The sequence below is a fragment of the Heloderma suspectum genome, chromosome 1 (assembly GCF_057233095.1).
Source record: "Heloderma suspectum isolate Gila_16-S chromosome 1, 16-S_ref, whole genome shotgun sequence".
In the NCBI taxonomy this organism is placed as follows: Eukaryota; Metazoa; Chordata; class Lepidosauria; order Squamata; family Helodermatidae; genus Heloderma; species Heloderma suspectum.
In genome coordinates, this window is record NC_139458.1 from 288,364,576 (window position 1) to 288,384,048 (window position 19,473).

Consider the following 19,473-nt stretch of genomic DNA (forward strand, 5'->3'; position numbering starts at 1 on the left):
TGATGCAATCTAAGTGAAAGAGCACAACCAACCAGGGGGAATATCAGGAAGGAGAAGTGAAGATTGGAAGAACAGAGAAAGCAAGCTGACGAGGAAGTAAATACAAAGTCAGAACGAAAGGGTGGAGTAAATCCATGGAGGTTTTTGAAAGCCAAGACTACAATAAGGCAGCTGTTTTGGAAACTGGCAATGAAGATCGATAACAACACAACAAGGACTGTGGGCTCAGTTTAATAAAGACTTATTGCAGACTATCTACAAAAGCTGTTCCTCAAAGAATGTTGCATCACTAAGAATGTTGCATCACAGAGTGCATGTGAATAGTACAGTATCCTAGACAAAGGATGGCCTTCATGGATCATTATTTGGGAGAAAACATTGGTTTGTTAAGCTGGAGCAGGGATAGCAACATGGTGCCCAATGTGCCCCTGGACACCTTTCTTGGCACCCCCCAAGGTGCCCTACTCTTCCCACTTATTATTTTAAATTGACAGAGTTTCTTACCAGCAGCTGGGATTGCTCTGAAATAAGTTTCTGTTGGTACTGAAAAATGTCATTTCAAAGGAGTTGTTTAGCATGTTGGAGCTCAGACCCTGTGTCTACCTTGTACTTAGTCTTTTGGTCAGTTTACTTGTCCTTTGCCATGCCTCCCGTGGCAGCCATTTTGTAGCGGTGCCCAGGACAGTTTCTCAAATTGCCAAATATGCCCACAACCCCAAAAGGTGACCTACCCCTGAGCTGGAGTCACACAGTAGTGAAGAGGCTGAGTTATGAATCTTACCTAAGCCACGCTCTCTCTGTCTCAGTCCCCCACCCCATGCACTATATGGGAAATAATCATACTGACTTACCTTACAAGGCTGCTGTAAGAAGTACAACATTTGACATGCAGATGCAGAGATGCCTCTACTGGCCCTGCACAAATAGCAGCAGCTAAGTCAGGCTGGATCCAAGCAATTGTACCAGTGAATTTTTTATCCAGTTCAGCACAGCAGTCCACATTAGCTGACAGCAAGGATGTAGTAATCGCCATGACCATCTGAAATATGGAGATAATCTGGGCTGACTCATCAGCATTAAGACTTGATGAAAAGAGATTTATATTTCTATTCATTCACCCAAGATATTCTGGGTTGGCTCACCAGTATTATGATTTGTATCAAAAGGATATGTATCTACTGAATTCATTAGTATGATCATTTTTCTATTGTTAAACATTACTATGCAGGGACAGATTGATGTATATATACACTTGTTGATTTATTCACCCAAAATAATCTGGATTGACTCATCAGTATTAAGACTTGGTGAAAAGAGATTTGTATTTATTGAATCCATTAATGTATGAGTTTTTTTATTATTGTTAATTACCACCATTCAGAGATAGTATGATGTATATGTATACTTGTTGATTTATTTACCTTAGACAATATGGGTTGGTTCATCAGCATTATGATCTGTTGAAAAGAGATGTGTATTTACTGAATTTACTAATGCATGAGCATTTGTACTATTGTTAAGTATTATCATTCAAAGACAAAGTTATGTGTATATACACTTGTTATAATTTATTGTGAACCTTATAGTCACCAGTAGCATTATATTTGATTATATTACACACTTTGTGGTCCCATTGATATATGGTTAGTGTTTGCAGATAAGGGTGTGTGTCTCCCCCTTTCGTTTAATAGTTATGCTAGACAACACTCTGCTGATACAATGGTGTTGCAGAAGTCAGATTTCCAACATCACCACCACAGAGGGCTCTAATCTGCCTTCAGTTGGATTTGACACAAGTCCTCCACCACTTGTGCTCAAGCTGTCTCAAGGGAAGGGCGGATCTGTAAATCTTGATCTCATCAAGGTTCTCATTTTTCCACCACAAAACTTGTTTGGCCCATTCACACATAACCCACGATTTGCCAGGTCACATGCCTGTCGCTTGCCACATGCCTGTCACTTGCCGCTGCCGCTTTATATAATCAACCACCGATCAGCCTGATCGGAGGTTGTTTCATGATGTGCAAACCCAGACACTATGGGTTATTCATAGTTTAAACAACCCACAGTTATCTTAAGAACTAATTTTTCTGTCCCATTTCTGTATGGGTTTTTTTTCTGCACAGGAATCCACATTTATTTTTGTACACATTTTTCAAATGCACACACTTTTATACACATACACTAATTGACGGGGGAGCAATCCTATGGCCACTAGTCAGAGGCTAGATGGCCATAAGATATCTAGTTTTCCGGGAACCAACCATCTCCCCCTTCCACACTGCCTCGCTGGCAGTGTGGAACAGCCCCAAGCCCCATGCTCGGAACAGCACAGAGCGGCCAAAGCGGGGCATTCCGGAGGGCGTTCTGGGGCAGGGAAGGCAGAAATGCCAGTACAACACATCCTATGTTTCTGTGCATTTTTAAAATATACATGGCATTGGGACTATGCTACACCTGTTTTGAAAGACTTGCACTGGTTGTCTATTTCTTTCGGGGCTCAGTTCAAAGTCTTGGTTTTAACCTTTAAAGCCGTAAATGGCTTAGGACCTGGCTATCTAAGGGACTGCCTGTCTCATCATTATGAACCTGTACAGTTATTAAGTTCTGCAGGAGAGGCTCCCTTAAGGACACCATTACCTGTAGAGGCCCATTTGTCAGGCAGATGTGAAAAGGCTTTCTCCTGTGTTGCTCCTGAACTGTGGAATGCATTTCCTGAAGAACTACGATTGGCCCCCACTCTCTTGGCTTTTAGAAAGGGTGTAAAGATGCATCTTTTTAATTTAGCCTTTTAAATTACATAGTAGTTTTAATGTTTTACTGTTTTTAATGTTCTTAAAAACAAGTTTTAAGGTTTTATTATTTTAAATTGTTGCATACTGCCTGGATGGCTTTTTAGCAAATGAGGCAGTATATCAATGTTACACAAATAAATCTTCTTTGCCCGTTTTCAAATGTGTACATGTTACTGAGCACATTTTTTGTTTTGCTTTGTGGAACAGATCTCAAACTCAGAAAAGTATGGTTTTCCAATCGCAAATTGCTTTAGGGTTTGGGAGATATGAAATGGATAAAGCCATTTAAAAAAAAATCCTTGGCAGAGCAAATTTCTCACCCATCCATAGCTGTCCCTTTGCAATGCCATTGCCAAGATCTCCTAAACAAGAAGAAATGAAACTCCAATGCATTGGCAGATCATGCTGAAGAGCGATCATGTCAAAAGTCTGTGATCTGGTACTCAACCAGATTAGAAACATGAAGGCCGGTCAGAAAAGTTTACATATCCTCCAGGGCATGTTGGAAATTAGTGAGATATATCAACATCCAAGGCCAGCCTGATTAACTTGCAGAGGCCTCCATGTCCTCTTACTTGACCAGGTAATAGTTTATTCATGAAATGGCTAAATAAAATTTTAAAAATCTAATACAACCTAAATCTAGGCCACCATCCATGTGGCCCATGTGGAATATCAGGCTGAGGCCATCTGTGTGAGGCTGCTGACCAGCTGTGTGAGGCTGCTGACTAGCTGTGAAACCCCATGGTTGCCATGACATCTATGGAGCCCTGAGCTGCTCCTGACAAGGCAAACTCAGGATGGGTGCTAACAGCCAGGAGATCCACATATAACCTACAATGTTGTTTAGTCCCTACAATGTTAATACAGAGTACATCGACATTGCCTTCTACTGTAAACTTCCTGAAGGATCAAGAATGCCACAATCTCTTTATTTCTGTTCTCTGTCTCTCACACAAGGGACTCATGCGTTCTGATCTGTACTGTAGACAGATCTGGGTAAAGACTAGATTTCATATTTTTTAACATGGGGAGGGGGCAGACTATTATTTTTTCTTTATCCTAGAGCCTCTGTATATTGAAATCTATATGCATCTAGGAGAGACTGATTCAATTAAGTCTGCCTAACACCTCTTTCATTCCATCTCAAGGCGTTGACGATTTGTTGGGGCTCCTGCCTGATGACCAGCTTCCCCCCTCCCCTTCCTGTTCTTATTTTGCTACCCATTCAGCCTGAAGAAGTGTTTTGGAGAACTCAAAAGCTTGCTCACTGTTTTGAGATAGTTGTTGTTTGTCCTGCTAAAGCTACTACCCAACTGTATGTGTTTTTAATCAAGATTGTATTTTGCGCTCTTTGAAGTGTTGGAACAGGCTAGGGTTAATACAGACCCTTCATTTTAATCATGAAATGGATGAAGAAAACTTATTTTTCTCATATCAGTATGGTTAATATCCACATGCAAAGAGCAACATGCAACAGATTGGGGGGGGGGTGCTTTGGACAAAGCCTGAATATCGAAACAAAGTAGCCCACTTTGGAAGTATTCAGACTTTATCCGAAGCGAACTGGTTCTTCTCCGAAGCTGTCCTAACAGAAGCAGGCTGTTTTCAAAGCTTCAGAACTGCTTCAGACGGTTGTTTTTAGTTGCAGTTTGCAAGCCTGAATTTGATACATTTCCCCCCAAGCTCTCAATAAAAAACACCAGGCAGGGGGGAAGGAAGAAGGAAAGGAGGAGGTGTGGTTTTGTGATTGAGAGCTCGACATTCTAATCAGGGAATTATTTCCCAGAACTCTCCAGTCACAGCATTGTTGGGAGGGACGTTCAAGTGATACGTCACTATTGTCCTGTGTTCTCTGCTGCTTTTTGCTAGTTCTCTCTCTTAGAAGCAGGAATGCCGAAAGAGTTTTTTTGTGATGGAGTTATTTGTGATTGTTTTTTTTGGCTTGTGTGACCTAAGCCTTTCCTTATTCTATTCCAGACCAGTCTTTCCTGAAATCCTTTCGTAAAATCCAATCCCTTGCGTCCAAATTTATTATTTACTTTTCCTGTTGTTTGCATCTGTCTTGAGTGTTAGGTATTAGGTAAGTCATTTCTCTTCAGCCTCTCATAACCCCATTCTGGCCCTACTGGAATTATACGTTGGATTTAAATTCCATGTTTTTTTGTAGGTGTGTATGTCTGTAAGTCCCCTTCATGGATCACTGCCTTGTTGTGGCGAAGGGGCTTGCGTAACTCAGTGAAGCCATAAGCTATGCCGTGCAGGGCCACCCAAGACGGACAGGTCATGGCAGAGAGTTCTGACAAAATGTGGTCCACTGGAGAAGGAAATGGCAACCCACTCCAGTATTCTTGCCAAGAAAACCCCATGGAACGTAACACAAGGCTAAAAGAGATGACACCGGAAGATGAGCCCCTCAGGTCGGAAGGTGTCCAATATACTACTGGGGAAGAGCAGAGGGTATTTCCAAGTAGCGCCAGAAAGAGTGAAGCGGCTGGGCCAAAGCCGAAAGGACACTCAGCTGTGGATGTGTCTGGTGGTGAAAAGAAAATCCGATGCTGTAAAGAACAATTTTGTTTAGGAACCTGGAATGTAAGATCAATGAATCAAGGTAAGTTGGAGGTGGTCAAACATGAGATGGCAAGATTGAACATCAACATCTTGGGAATCAGCGAACTAAAATGGACAGGCATGGGCGAATTTAATTCAGGTGACCATCATATCTACGATTGTGGGCAAGAATCCCTTAGAAGAAATGGAGTAGCACTCATAGTCAACAAAAGAGTGGGAAAAGCAGTACTGGGGTACAATCTTTAAAAAGATAGAATGATCTCAGTACGAATCCAAGGCAAACCATTCAACATCACAGTAATTCAAGTCTATGCCCCAACCACTGATGCCGAAGAAGCTGAGGTTGATCGGTTCTATGAAGACCTACAACACCTTCTAGAACTAACACCAAAAAAAGATGTCCTCTTCATCATAGGGGATTGGAATGCTAAAGGAGGAAGTCCAGAAATCACCGGGATAACAGGCAAGCATGGCCTTGGTGTACAAAATGAAACAGGACAAAGGCTAATAGAGTTTTGCCAAGAGAACACGCTGATCATAGCAAACACTCTTTTCCAACAGCACAAGAGACGACTCTACACATGGACATCACCAGATGGTCAATATCGAAATCAGATTGATTATGTCCTTTGCAGCCAAAGGTGGAGAAGCTCTATACAGTCAGTAAAAACAAGACCTGGAGCTGACTGTGGCTCAGATCATGAGCTGCTTCTTGCAAAATTTTGGCTTAAATTGAAGAATGTAGGGAAAACCACTAAACCATTCAGGTATGACCTAAATCATATCCCTTATGAATACACAGTGGAGGCGAGGAATAGATTTCAGGGATTAGACCTGATAGACAGAGTGCCTGAGGAACTATGGACGGAGGACCGTAACATTGTTCAGGAGGCAGCAACGAAATCCATCCCAAAGAAAAAGAAATGCAAGAAAGCCAAGTGGCTGTCTGATGAGGCTTTAGGTGAGGAAAGAAGGGAAGCGAAAAGCAAGGGAGAAAGGGGAAGATATATCCAACTGAATGCAGAGTTCCAGAGAATAGCAAGGAGAGACAAGAAGGCCTTCTTAAATTAACAATGCAAAGAAATCGAGGAAAACAACAGAATGGGAAAGACTAGAGATCTCTTCAAGAAAATCGGAGATCTCAAGGGAATGTTTTGTTGAAAGATGGGCATGATCAAGGACAAAGAAGGCAGGGACCTAAGAGAAGCAGATGAGATTAAGAAGAGGTGGAAAGAATACACAGAAGAACTATACAGGAAAGTTCTGAATGTCCCTGATAGCCATGGTACTGCGGTCACTGAACATGAGCCGGACATCCTCGAGAGTGAAGTCAAGTGGGCCTTAGGAAGCATTACTAACAACAAAGCTAGCGGAGATGACAGTATTTCAGCTGAGCTATTTAAAATCCTAAAAGATGATACTGTTAAAGTGCTGCATTCAATATGCCAACAAATTTGGAACACTCAACAATGGCCGCAAGACTGGAAAAGGTCAGTTTACATTCCAATTCCAAAGAAGGACAACGCCAAAGAGTGTTCAAACTACCGCACAATTGCGCTCATTTCACATGCCAGCAAGGTGATGCTCAAAATCCTACAAGCTAGGCTTCAGCAGTATGCGAACCGAGAACTACCGGAAGTACAAGCTGGGTTTCGAAGAGGCAGAGGAACTAGAGATCAAATCGCCAACATTTGCTGCATCATGGAGAAAGCAAGAGAATTCCAGAAAAACGTCTATTTCTGCTTCATTGACTACGCTCAAGCCTTTGATTGTGTGGATCACAACAAACTGTGGCAAATTCTTAAAGTGATGGGAGTACCAGACCACCTTACCTGTCTCCTGAGAAACCTGTACGAGGGTCAAGAAGCAACAGTAAGAACCAGACATGGAACAACCGATTGGTTCAAAATTGGGAAAGGAGTATGACAAGGCTGCATATTGTCACCCTGCTTATTTAACTTATATGCAGAGTACATCATGAGAAATGCCGGTTTGGATGAATCAGAGGTCGGAATTAAGATTGCTGGGAGAATTATCAACAACCTCCGATATGCAGACAATACCACCCTAATGGCAGAAAGCGAAGAGGATCTCAAGAGCCTCTTGTTGAGGGTGAAAGAGGAGAGTGCAAAAGCTGGTTTGAAACTCAACATTAAAAAAACGAAGATCATGGCATCTGGCCCCATCACTTCCTGGCATATAGAAGGGGAAGAAATGGAAGCAGTGACAGATTTTACTTTCTTGGGCTCCAAGATCACCACAGACAGTGACTGTAGCCATGAAATTAAAAGACGCTTGCTCCTTGGGAGGAAAGCTATGGCCAACCTAGACAGCATAGTAAGAAGCAGAGACATCACCTTGCCGACAAAGGATCGTATAATCAAAGCTATGGTTTTCCCAGTAGTAATGTATGGCTGTGAGAGCTGGACTATAAGGAAGGCTGAGCGCCGAAGAATTGGTGCTTTTGAACTGTGGTGCTGGAGAATACTCTTACGAGTCCCCTGGACTGCAAGGAGGTCAAATCAGTCCATCCTAAAGGAAATCAACCCTGACTGCTCATTGGAAGGACAGATACTGAAGCTGAAGCTCCAATATTTTGGCCACCTAATGCGAAGAGAAAACTCTCTGGAAAAGACCCTGATGCTGGGAAAGACTGAAGGCAAAAGGAGAAGGGGACGGCAGAGGATGAGATGGCTAGATAGCATCACGGATGCAATGAATATGAACTTGAGCACACTCCGGGAGAGAGCGCAGGACAGGAAGGCCTGGCGTGCTATGGTCCATGGGGTCACGAAGAGTCGGACACGACTGAACGACTGAACAACCACAATGTCTGTAAGTAATGGTATCTGCCTGACTGTCTGTATTCTTTGTGGGGTGAGGGTGTTCTGGGATGAGCAGCAGTACATTAGTGTATACTTTCAGATTGTAATAAAGTGTGATTTGCCCATCAAGGATGAAACAGGAGCATGGCAAAGGTCATGTTTCCCCCTGCAAGCAGTTTCAGGGAGGGGTAAAGATACAGGTATCAGAAATGCTGCAATCAGTTCTTTCCTGCCCCCACCCCAAAAAGCCTCATACAGTTCTTCATTCATCATAACTCCTTAACCCCTTCACCTACCCATCTGAAAATGTTCAGGGAACTTACAGAGGGGGACCTCTACGTCGTGTGTTATGTTCATGCAGATTGTCCACAAAAGCAAGACAAGATGGGGTACCCTCTTAAAAAAGAGAAAAAAGCAAAAAAACAAACTACTATGCCTGAAATTTTCATCCAATTCTGCCCAAACAAAAACATTATAGGCATTCTCTTAAAAACACACACAACTTAAATTTAAATGCCCTTTACACAATCCCACCCCCTGCACCTATTTGTCTGCAACTAGAAAGGCTTCATCCCCTGAGAAGGGACTATTATGCCTGCAAATATCATCCAATTTGGACAAAACATTAAAAATGTTTTATCCCCCATTATAGTCAATGAAGAGACATTCAAAGTGGGGCCCCACTTCAAATATAAACTGAAGGGAGATGTCAGTCTGAAGCTACTTGCTATCTGAAGCACTGAAGTGGATTCCAAAATGATTTTTTCTCCCTATGCACATCCCTACAAGAAATAAACTGCTGTGTTTCACTAGAAGGAAAGTTGAAACGAGGCTCTTCCTTTTTGTGTCATAATGAATTTACCTCACCTTGCTGAAGCACTTTGGGGAAAGGAGATTAGTTCGGTTTTAATTTAGCCAGCTAAATTGAGCGTTATTGCTGGAAACAATTCTAAGCTTTTTGGTTACCTTAGTAAAGTCTAAAAGTCTATGGATGCTATCACCTGAGACTACAGTAATGTTATCTTTGGATTAAATCTTCTGACTTGGCAGCATTCTAGTGTCTCCATAGATACTATTCGTTTTAGTGTTATATTCTCCCAGGTGGTTGATTACTTATTAGCAAGAGGATCTTCTTGTATGAAATAAAGTTCTGAACATCTTCCCAGCATTATCATGAGACGTTAGCAGGCAGGACGATATAGTTTCAGCTCCTTTTGTTCTGCTATCCAGTCCAATCCAGTAAGTACACACTTGATTTATTTGATCAGATATTATCACAGCACCTTAATTTGTTGGGCTTCTTTAGTTCCAGCTGAAGCAGAGAATTAATCTCTTCCGCTAACAGCCACAAGAAAACCAGGAGCCAAAAATCCAGCCTCCCTCCCCCCAGGCATCAAGTAGCATGCTTGAAAGGAGTGCTGTCATGATAACTTATACAGCAATGACATAAAAGGGAACCCGACTGGGCTGAAAGTTTAAAGTGCTAACCAGATCAAGTCTAGGGGTACCATTTATAGAGGGCCAGGGAGGGTGTCTCCCCTCTCGTGTTTCCAACCATAAGTGATTTTCAGGGCTCCAGAAGTGTACGAACACCTACGTACATTTCTAGCCAACTCATTGGTTCTATGTATTAAATAGTGTACCTAGAAACAATTAAATGGGCCCATTACCTGGTACTGCATGCTAAATACACAAGTCCCTTTGGTAACAAAAAGGGGGTGACTGCTTGACAGATGTTGATAATACTGCTATAGTTATTAAGAGGTTTTCAACTACTGGGTTGTTGTTGTTTTTCAATTTACAGTGCAATCCTATGCATGTCTACTCAGAAGTAAGTCCCATTGAGGCCAGGCAAGTGGATATAGGATTTCAGCTATAATCTATCTTTCAAAAGGGAAAGTAAGATTAATTTGCTAGTAACATCTCCTGTAATTGTGCCCAGACTTCAGCTGATATAAATGGAAATGAAATACACTGTCCTTTCTCAAGCCTCTTTCCTTTCCCACACTATATATGGATCTTGTAAATATGCTGCAATACGTATGGATCTTGTAAATATGCCGCAATTAGTTTAACAGCTTTTTGGACTGATGTTTTACCTGCTTTGTTTTATGGGTTTTTAAAAACTTTGTATACTATTGCTATTGTACTGTATTTTGTTATAGTTTATATGATTGTATGATTGCTGATAATTTAACAAACTGTTATGATTTCACTAACCTACAACATAGCTAAGTGAATGCTATTTCAAACTGGGTGCTCTGAATGGGGATAACTTAGATTATAAGAAATCTAATCATTAAATGAGTACAAGGAAATCAGCTGTATGATACTTTTCTCTTCTGTCCAGGTTCACATGCTGATAATTCATCTCCTCTTATTTCCCTCTTGGTACAGTTTTGGTATTGCAGTGACCAAAAATAGCCACCTCATCCCAAGTCTGTTAGCATCATTGCCATACAGAGGGGAAATAGCACCTCCATGTCTGTGACATGATGTCTCAGTCCATACTGGCACCTTGCCTCTTCATTACATGGTAGAAAAATAACTGACTGGGTTTTAATTTTCCCATCAGCCTCTCATAAGGTGATACCACTTCGGAGGTTTTATCCTTGCCTCTGTGTTTCTAATTATTTGCTTGAAAACGTACTCCCTTCTCTCCCACACACGGTAGTGTCATTTCCTCTCACGTCTTTAGTATTCTACATAGGTATTTCAAAAAGTAACACCACTACTGTGAGACATTTGGGTGATACAGCTAATAGGGGAAATAAATGTAGAGGGGCTGATTTGTTCTGATTTGTTCTATTTATTTATATTATATATATATATATATATATATATATATATGCAGTAAAAATCATTGATTTAAAAAAATGACTACACCCTCTGAATGTTGAAACTGGCAGTTACTTTAAGAAACACCTTTGGAGTTCTTTACCTCCTTGATGGCATTCTTGACATCCCAAAGCCTAACGATTAATCCTTCACTGCACACCTTAAGTAAGTTATAACTTGGTAGGGTCTATTCCCAACCTATTCAGACTATGGTTGGTATCCAAAGAGGCCCATGCATAATGCCCAAGAATTCTTGATCACCTCTTCTTCTTCTTTAAAAAAATACTTTTTATTTATTTTGTCTTTATAAATTAAATAAACAATACCAACAACCTGAGCAATAACTACAGTTTCCCAACAATGCAATATTCTTATGAGGACACAAGAGTAACAAAAAGAAAAAGAAAGGAAAAGAAAAGAAAAGAAAAGTAAAGGGAAAAAAAGGAAAAGAAAAAAGCAATCTTCCTCTTTCCTCTCTCCTCTTCCCTCTCCTCTTTCAAAGGGTTAAATTTAAACTCCAGTACCAACGGGCTTCAGATGCCATTCTATTTTAAAAACTATACCTATATCACTAGCAATATTACAATTTAATAATCAACCTTACATATCATATCATCAATTTTATATCAAGTGGGCCTACAATTCATTCCCAGTAACTATATATTGCCCTTAAGTTAAAATATAATAGTAATAATAAAGCTTAACAATTCAACCAAACAAAAATCTTACTGAGTAATCTTATAATAATGATAATGATGATAATAATAATAATAGTGATTAAAAAAATAAAAGATGAAATTATAATATTATATAATAATAAAGTTTGAAAGCAACCTTACAACGATCAGTGATATATTTTATACTGGATATATAAATTAGTGTGTTCAATACACCCTCAAACAATATATTTAAATACAGCATAACATATCTATTTTGGAAAAAGAGAATTTAAAGAAAAATAAAAAAGGGGGAAATGAAAGAAAGTAAATGAATATAGTATAATCAGATATCTTCTGGCCTAACCTGAATCATGTAGACTAAACATAAACAGTTAACAAAGCTTATTTAAAAATTCCAGTTCATGGGGCTGGAACAGAAATCTCATGCATTTTTACGTTTAGCCATGCTTCTGCCTTTTCATGGTTTAGGAACTTCTTCGTCTGACCTTCAGAAACAATGCAAAATGTAGCAGAATATTTTAAATAATATTGTATGTTCGCTTGTTTTGCCATATTCTTCGCCTTGATGAATTGCTTTCTTTTATTTGCCACCTCTTTGATGTAATCTGGAAACAACATAACGTTATCTTGTTTCCAAAAAAGACTTCCATCCTCTCTTGCCAAACGCAGGATATAATTCTTTGTGGAGACTCTTGCAAATTGAACTATAATCGTATGGTCAGTCCCTTTAGCATTTGGCACATGAAATGCCTGCTCAATATCAAGTAAATAATCAGATGGCACAGGGAGTATCTCATGCAAAAGCTTGTCCACAAAAGTAGGCAAATTTACATCAGTAGGTAGATTTTTAATCCCAATAATACGTACATTGGATCTGCGCATGAAGGCCTCCAGTTGAGAAATTCTGGCAGAGATATTTTTAAAAATAGCTTGTGTTGTAATTTCATTCGTTGTGAGCCTATCTTGTAGCTCATTAACTTTCGTCTCCATTTTTTGCCTGGAAGCATTAATTAAATCCACAGCTCCTTGCAGGGCAGTGATGGAACTTTGGATTAAATCGAACCTCTTGGCTTGCTCCACAAATTGCAAAGATAAAGTTTTTATCAAAGTAAATAATTCCCCTATATCTTCTGTTCTTGGAGCTTTTGACAAAGGTGGTATGGTAGGAGTGGACGGCGATGCAACCCCCTTTCTTCTCCTCGGTGTAGCCATGTTTCTCTTCAAACAAATCTTGCAGGTCCTCAAATATTCTCAAATATTGTTGATATTCTTAAACCATCCCTCAGGTGTTGTTGATATTTCTTAATCCATATATTACAATGGAACACGTCAGCCCTGTTTTCTCCTATTAAATAGGAGTTTCAGCACAGCTTTTGCAGTGGTTAAGCTCTGGGAAGATAATCCTGGAATCCAACCCCCCCCCCCGCCTCGTGGGGAGTACTTTTCTCCAAGATGTTATCCAGAATGCTGCCTTGCCCCCCTTTTAATTCCAGGGGGAGATGAAAAGGTTTTTCAACTTTTTAAAAAGCTGTCTGAGATAGCGTCCCACAGAGACTCCACGGGATGCTGCGAGGGTGACATTGGTTCCAACCGGAAGTCCAAAAAAAAGCTTGATTACTTCTTCTGACTATAGTCTCATATGCTGTGTTGGAGGTAGGGATGTACAAAAGTCACTTACCTTTAACGAAATTTGATTCACAGTGGGGGGGAGGCACTCCATCCCGCCCCCCCAAAATTCTGGCCGGGGGGGAGGTGCTCCGTCCCTCCCCCCCGAAATTCTGGCCGGGGGGGAGGCGCTCCGTCCCTCCACCCCCGAATCCTGGCCGGCTGGGCCCGCAAATGGCAGTGGCCATAGCCGCCGCTGTTTGCGTCCCTGCAGTCAGCCGTGATAGGCTACATAAATGTTTACGTAGCCTATCACGGCTGAGTAAAAAAAAGTGCATATGCAAATGGCGGCGCCCATGGGCGCTGCCATTTGCATTCCTTATTTTGGCACGTCTTAGTCTACGTAAACATTTATGTAGACTACAGCGAAAATAAGGGGAACGCAAATAGCGTAGCATCTAAATGTTTACGTAAACTAAGACATGCCAAAATAAGGAATGCAAATGGCGGCGCCCATGGGCGCCGCCATTTGCGTACGTGCTTTTTTTTTTTTCCTTAGCCATGATAGGCTACGTAAACATTTACGTAGCCTATCATGGTGTTTTTTAAAATCTAGCCGTGATAGGCTACATAAATGTTTACGTAGCCTATCACGGCTGAGTAAAAAAAAGTGCATATGCAAATGGCGGCGCCCATGGGCGCTGCCATTTGCATTCCTTATTTTGGCACGTCTTAGTCTACGTAAACATTTATGTAGACTACAGCGAAAATAAGGGGAACGCAAATAGCGTAGCATCTAAATGTTTACGTAAACTAAGACATGCCAAAATAAGGAATGCAAATGGCGGCGCCCATGGGCGCCGCCATTTGCGTACGTGCTTTTTTTTTTTTCCTTAGCCATGATAGGCTACGTAAACATTTACGTAGCCTATCATGGTGTTTTTTAAAATCTAGCCGTGATAGGCTACGTAAATCTTTACGTAGCCTAGCACTTTTTGTTGTTGTTGTTGTTTTAAAAAAACTTGGAAATGGTGGCGGTGGCAGCCGGTCGGAAGACCGGCCGCCACAGCCGCCGCCACCGAACCGCCACCACCGAACCGCCGCCACCGAACCGCCGCCACCGAACCGCCGCCAGAGCCGCCGCTGCCGCCAGGAAGATTCGCCGAAGGTAAGTCCCGTCCCGGGGGGGCAGACCATTTCGCCACTGATTTCGGGGGGCCGAATGCACTGGCATTCGGCCTCCCCAAGATTCGTGGCGAAATTCTCTGACATCCCTAGTTGGAGGCTGCTCTACAGAATGGGAATAGCTTTTCTGGGAATAGCTTTTCTGATGAATTTTATAATGAATAAAAAGTAGGGATGTTGGAGAAATCTGCAGTGGAATCAAATGAGTTCGGATTTCTATGAATTCAACTCACAGATTCCATAGCAGACCAGATGTTCCTAAGTCACATAGATTATATGGACTTGCGGACCTTTTTTTACTTTCTGGAATTTTACGCAAATTTAGTCATAGATAAATATGTACAATTAAAAACACTGGGCAAAAATGTGCATTTCCCCGACAGGCTAAAGCATGAACATGCACATGGGGGTTGTGCATTTGGGGGTGGGGAATTTGTTTAACTGCTGCATTTATTTTATGTTTCTATCTTGACATATATAACTTGTTAATATTGGATTTATTTATTTATTTATTACATTTCTGTACTGCCCAATAGCCGAAATTCTCTTCTTCTTTTTTCCAGTATTAAAAACAGCATACAACTTGAATATCGAAATCCAAAACCATTTAAGACCTGCACCGATTTAGGCTTCAAATGGAATGAATATATTCCTGCAAGATTCTGAAGAAAAGTCCATATGATTTACTGAAATCTGCAGATATGTCTTTCATATTGCAGAATGTATATATTCAAAATGTTAATTCTCCCATAGTACACTGCATGAATTGATCATAAGTCCTAGTCTGTTGTGTTTAACCACATTGTCAAATAAATTTACTCATTTGAAGTAAAGTAAATGATCAGAAACCAAGTAAAACAACTTACGGCCTAACATGTTTTCAAACACAGTGCAACCCTATATAGGTCTACTCAGGAGTAAAAATTGGGTTCAATGGGCCTTACTCCCAAGTGAGTATAGGATTGCAGCCTAATTAGTCAGAGCTACTGGAATAAAAGGGTGTCAAAATACTCTAACTCTCGCTCCTGTAAGAAATCTTTTGAGTTCTTGTCCTAAGCAGTTTCTGCCATCTAGTGATCATTGCTTTATAGTACTTAATCACTAAGTACATGAGTGTGTGCATCTGTGTATGCATGCTAAATGCACAGTTGTTTCTCAGTTGTTGTGAAGGATTCAGACATTTTTCCTCCAAAACGCCCCCACTATCATTTTGCATGCATATTTGCCAAGTGCTCATTCTGGTGTAACTTCTACCTTGTCTTGCAACAGCATCTAGAGGATGTTTACCGTGTGAGGAAGTAAGGGTATCTATTTTTGAGATAGTGCCTTTTAAACAGGCCTACAAATAAGCCTTGTGATATGGCTGTGAGAACTGGACTATAAGGAAGGCTGAGCGCCGAAGAACTGATGCTTTCGAACTGTGGTGCTGGAGAAGACTCTTACGAGTCCCCTGGACTGCAAGGAGGTCAAATCAGTCCATCCTAAAGGAAATCAACCCTGACTGCTCATTGGAAGGACAGATACTGAAGCTGAAGCTCCAATATTTTGGCCACCTAATGCGAAGACAAAACTCTCTGGAAAAGACCCTGATGCTGGGAAAGACTGAAGGCAAAAGGAGAAGGGGACGGCAGAGAATGAGATGGCTAGATAGCATCACCGATGCAATGAATATGAACATGAGCACACTCCGGGAGAGAGCGCAGGACAGGAAGGCCTGGCGTGCTATGGTCCATGGGGTCACGAAGAGTCGGACACGACTGAACGACTGAACAACAACAACAACAAATAAGCCATTTGTAATCAATGTTATCAAGAGACGAAATGTTTTGATATTCCCTTTGGATAATTTTTGAGAACCTGACTGGTCATTTTGATTACTTAGAAGATTGTTCTGAAGAAGCTGTATACCAGCAGATACTAAGAAGCCTGTCAACTCTGTTCTGAGTCTGTTCTTTGTTATGTACAATTTGTGTAATCATAAAGCTCAATAAGATCTCAATCTTTAATATGTGTGTATATATTTTTTTACTGTTCTTCATAGGACTTGGCTTCCTTGGTTTCTTGATCGGAGAACTTGATTGCAAAATTCAGAGAAATATGAATGTCAAAGGATAACTACATTTCCTTTTGCGTATTGGTTTGAAAGTACAAAATTAGGTAAGTTCACATTAAAATGCAAACCAAGCAAATTTCTCCCCCATCCCTACTGCTGGTCCCATCCCCAATCATGCAGGGTTCCTAGTTGCATGAAAGCCCCTATGCCTGTGCAGGTATACCAGGGTAGAGGCCCCTTTCATACCTTCCGCTGAACACTCTGAGGTTGGAGTGTGGCCACTGCCAGGAGACTCATGGATGTCTGGGGTAGAGAGAGTGGGTGCCATCCTGCCCCCTGTCTTCAATTAATGTATGGACAGGAACATCTGAGGAAGGCTTTGCCCTCCTTGAAATCAATGGAACGAGTGCAAGTCCAACTAGTTTGAATGGGATGTAGTCACACCTACTTTTAGCTCCATCAGGGCCATTGCCTCTAATGTGTTCTGAATGTTATGTTAAAGGCTCTCTGTACCTGAATCGGATAGGATCATGAAGATCAACAGCTCACATAGTGCTGGTTTAAGGTATTCAGGTGGGAGTTAAGGCAGCCAGTTGCACTACTTTATTTTATTTATAATTAATTTGTCAAAATTTATAGTCACTCACGCCTCCCCTATCGGCATTTTCTCACTTGCTTAAACACTGCTGATCTGGTGACCATCTGGTGAACTCTCGCTAATCCTGAAACAGAGACAAAGACCAGACAAGCACTTGAAACGAACATTGCTGAACGTTTGTCTTGCTGTTGCTGTGTATGTCACAGCTGTTGTTTCCCTGGAGCAGTCAGGTTTCAAACAACCCATTGAGGTTAATGTCAGGTGAGCACTCTGCATAGCTATCCCAGGAGATATCTGGTTACTCTCTCCCTTTGAAAACAGGCAGCTAAAATTGAAATGGCTACCAGGTAGTAGTTTTGGGGAGTGCCAGAGGGAAAACTTGACATGACAAAGGTATTGGTACTTCATTTATCAAATACAGGAGAGTAGTGCAAAAAGGTCAATCTAAATGTTTCCATTACAGTTAATGTTACTCTAGTCCAGAGGTGCAATGGAGGGGGAATGTGGGGTTCCTGCATCCCAGGACTTTTTTTCAGAGGAGGAGGGGTGAGGTCATCTGCTGAGAGCTAAAGTAGTTGACAGACCCTCCTTGCTCTGCCAAGTGAATGAGGTGATAATGAGGCTTTCAAACGTTACAATTGTTTGTGACCAGAGCTGGCCCACGATGGCGCCCCTCCCATTCCATGTACAAAGGCTTACTGGACTGGCAGTTGAATCTTTCTTTGACACTGGCAATGGGACAACATCCTCCACCACACCTGAGGGCAGCAGGCTAGTTTAGGGGACGCAGGGCAGGCCATGTGGCCCACAGCTCTCTCCTCCAATGCTTTGCTGCCACCTCCCAGCATCTGCTGCCTGAGGCAACTGCCTCACTCTGCCTAACAGTAGGGCCGGCCCTGTTTGTGACAGATTAGCACAGAGGAAGTCAGAGAATGAGGACAATAATTAAGCAGAGGCTAGATACTTCTTTCCTTTTCTTTTATGGGTTACTACTTTGGGCTAGCAATTTAAATGGTAACATTTCTTTACGAGAGCCTTTGCATTTCTAATTAAAAGAAAAAGGTTGCCTTTCAGGTGACTAAAGAGCCTTTGTTAAAGCTCTACGTGTTTTACAAGCTCAACCTATGCAGTCACAAGAAAGCACCACTGAATTCAGTGGAGCTTATTCCTATGTAACTATGCATAGGACTGCAGACAATCCTAATAAATTGGGAATTATGCTGTGTATTGCTGCTCTTTGGTGAGTGTGTGGGTATGCATACACACTGTCACGATGAGCTCATGCACTTCAAAATTTACTGCTACACCACTGCTCTATTCACGTACATTTGTAACTCACCATTACCCAACCTTGGGGGAAGTAACTAAAAAAGATTATCTAACTCTGTTTTACAGGGATCAGCACTTATCACATGACATCATCTGGCATACTGTTGTAAGTCAAGAGGTTCCTTTGCTGGTTTGGCAATCTTTGCTGATTTGGTTGTAATTCCTTTTGTTAGTGCTCACAGGCTGAATTCTTACCTGAAATCCCTCTGGATTTGCTGTGAACTTGAATCTTATGTATGAAAGCAACCAAATACACACACCAGAGGATGAGGAGGAGAAAGAGGAGAGGAAGAAGAACCTGAGGATCACCATTTTAAAAACACACTATAGGTCAGTTTCTATAGAAACTTTCACAGTTTCTGTAGGTTATCTGATATATGTTGATCATTTTGTGTATCTATTGTTATTTTTTATTGTTGATATCAATTGTATATTTCATTGCCTACAACTGTGATAAATAATAAAATATATGAAAGATAACTGCATTTTTTAGTATTTTCTTTGAGTTTCTTTCATATAGCAAAGTGCTTTATAAACAAACTATAATACAAACATAATTTCAATGCTTCTGTCGTCAGCTACATTGAAGTGCGTGCATATTAAGGTTTTTTATTTGTTTTAACAAATTCACAAATATTCTTGGTGGTTTGAATCATGATACTAAACACAGTCACAAAATATCCAAATAATCAAAATCTAAAAATTGGGAGAGGGGCATTGGTCAGTGGTAGAGCACACATTTTGAATTCAGAAGGTCCAAGATTCAGCCCGTGGTGCCTTCAGTTAAAGGATCAAGTACCAGGGCTATGAAAGACCTCCACCTGAGTTGGTGGCAAACTGCTACCAGGCCAAGCAGGCTGACAAGCATAGGCTAATGGACCAGCATTGGCTAATGGTTTGACTCACTATATCAGCTTAATTGGTCCAACCTATCCATATTGTCTCCTGTGTTCTTTAGTGGGCCATCAGAGAAACACATCTGTCAGAATTTGGG

The 19,473-nt window shown here is 41.2% G+C and overlaps 1 long non-coding RNA gene across 1 annotated transcript in view; it reads left to right on the forward strand.

The window, feature by feature from the left end:
• The window catches only part of LOC146359208 (uncharacterized), a 40,934-nt gene extending 21,971 nt beyond the window's left edge, over positions 1 to 18,963 (forward strand). The window contains exons 2-3 of the long non-coding RNA XR_014787205.1: positions 16,541 to 16,656; positions 18,653 to 18,963. This is a non-coding gene — a long non-coding RNA (uncharacterized LOC146359208). The remainder of the gene's footprint in view (positions 1 to 16,540; positions 16,657 to 18,652) is intronic.
• Positions 18,964 to 19,473: the final 510 nt, after the last annotated feature.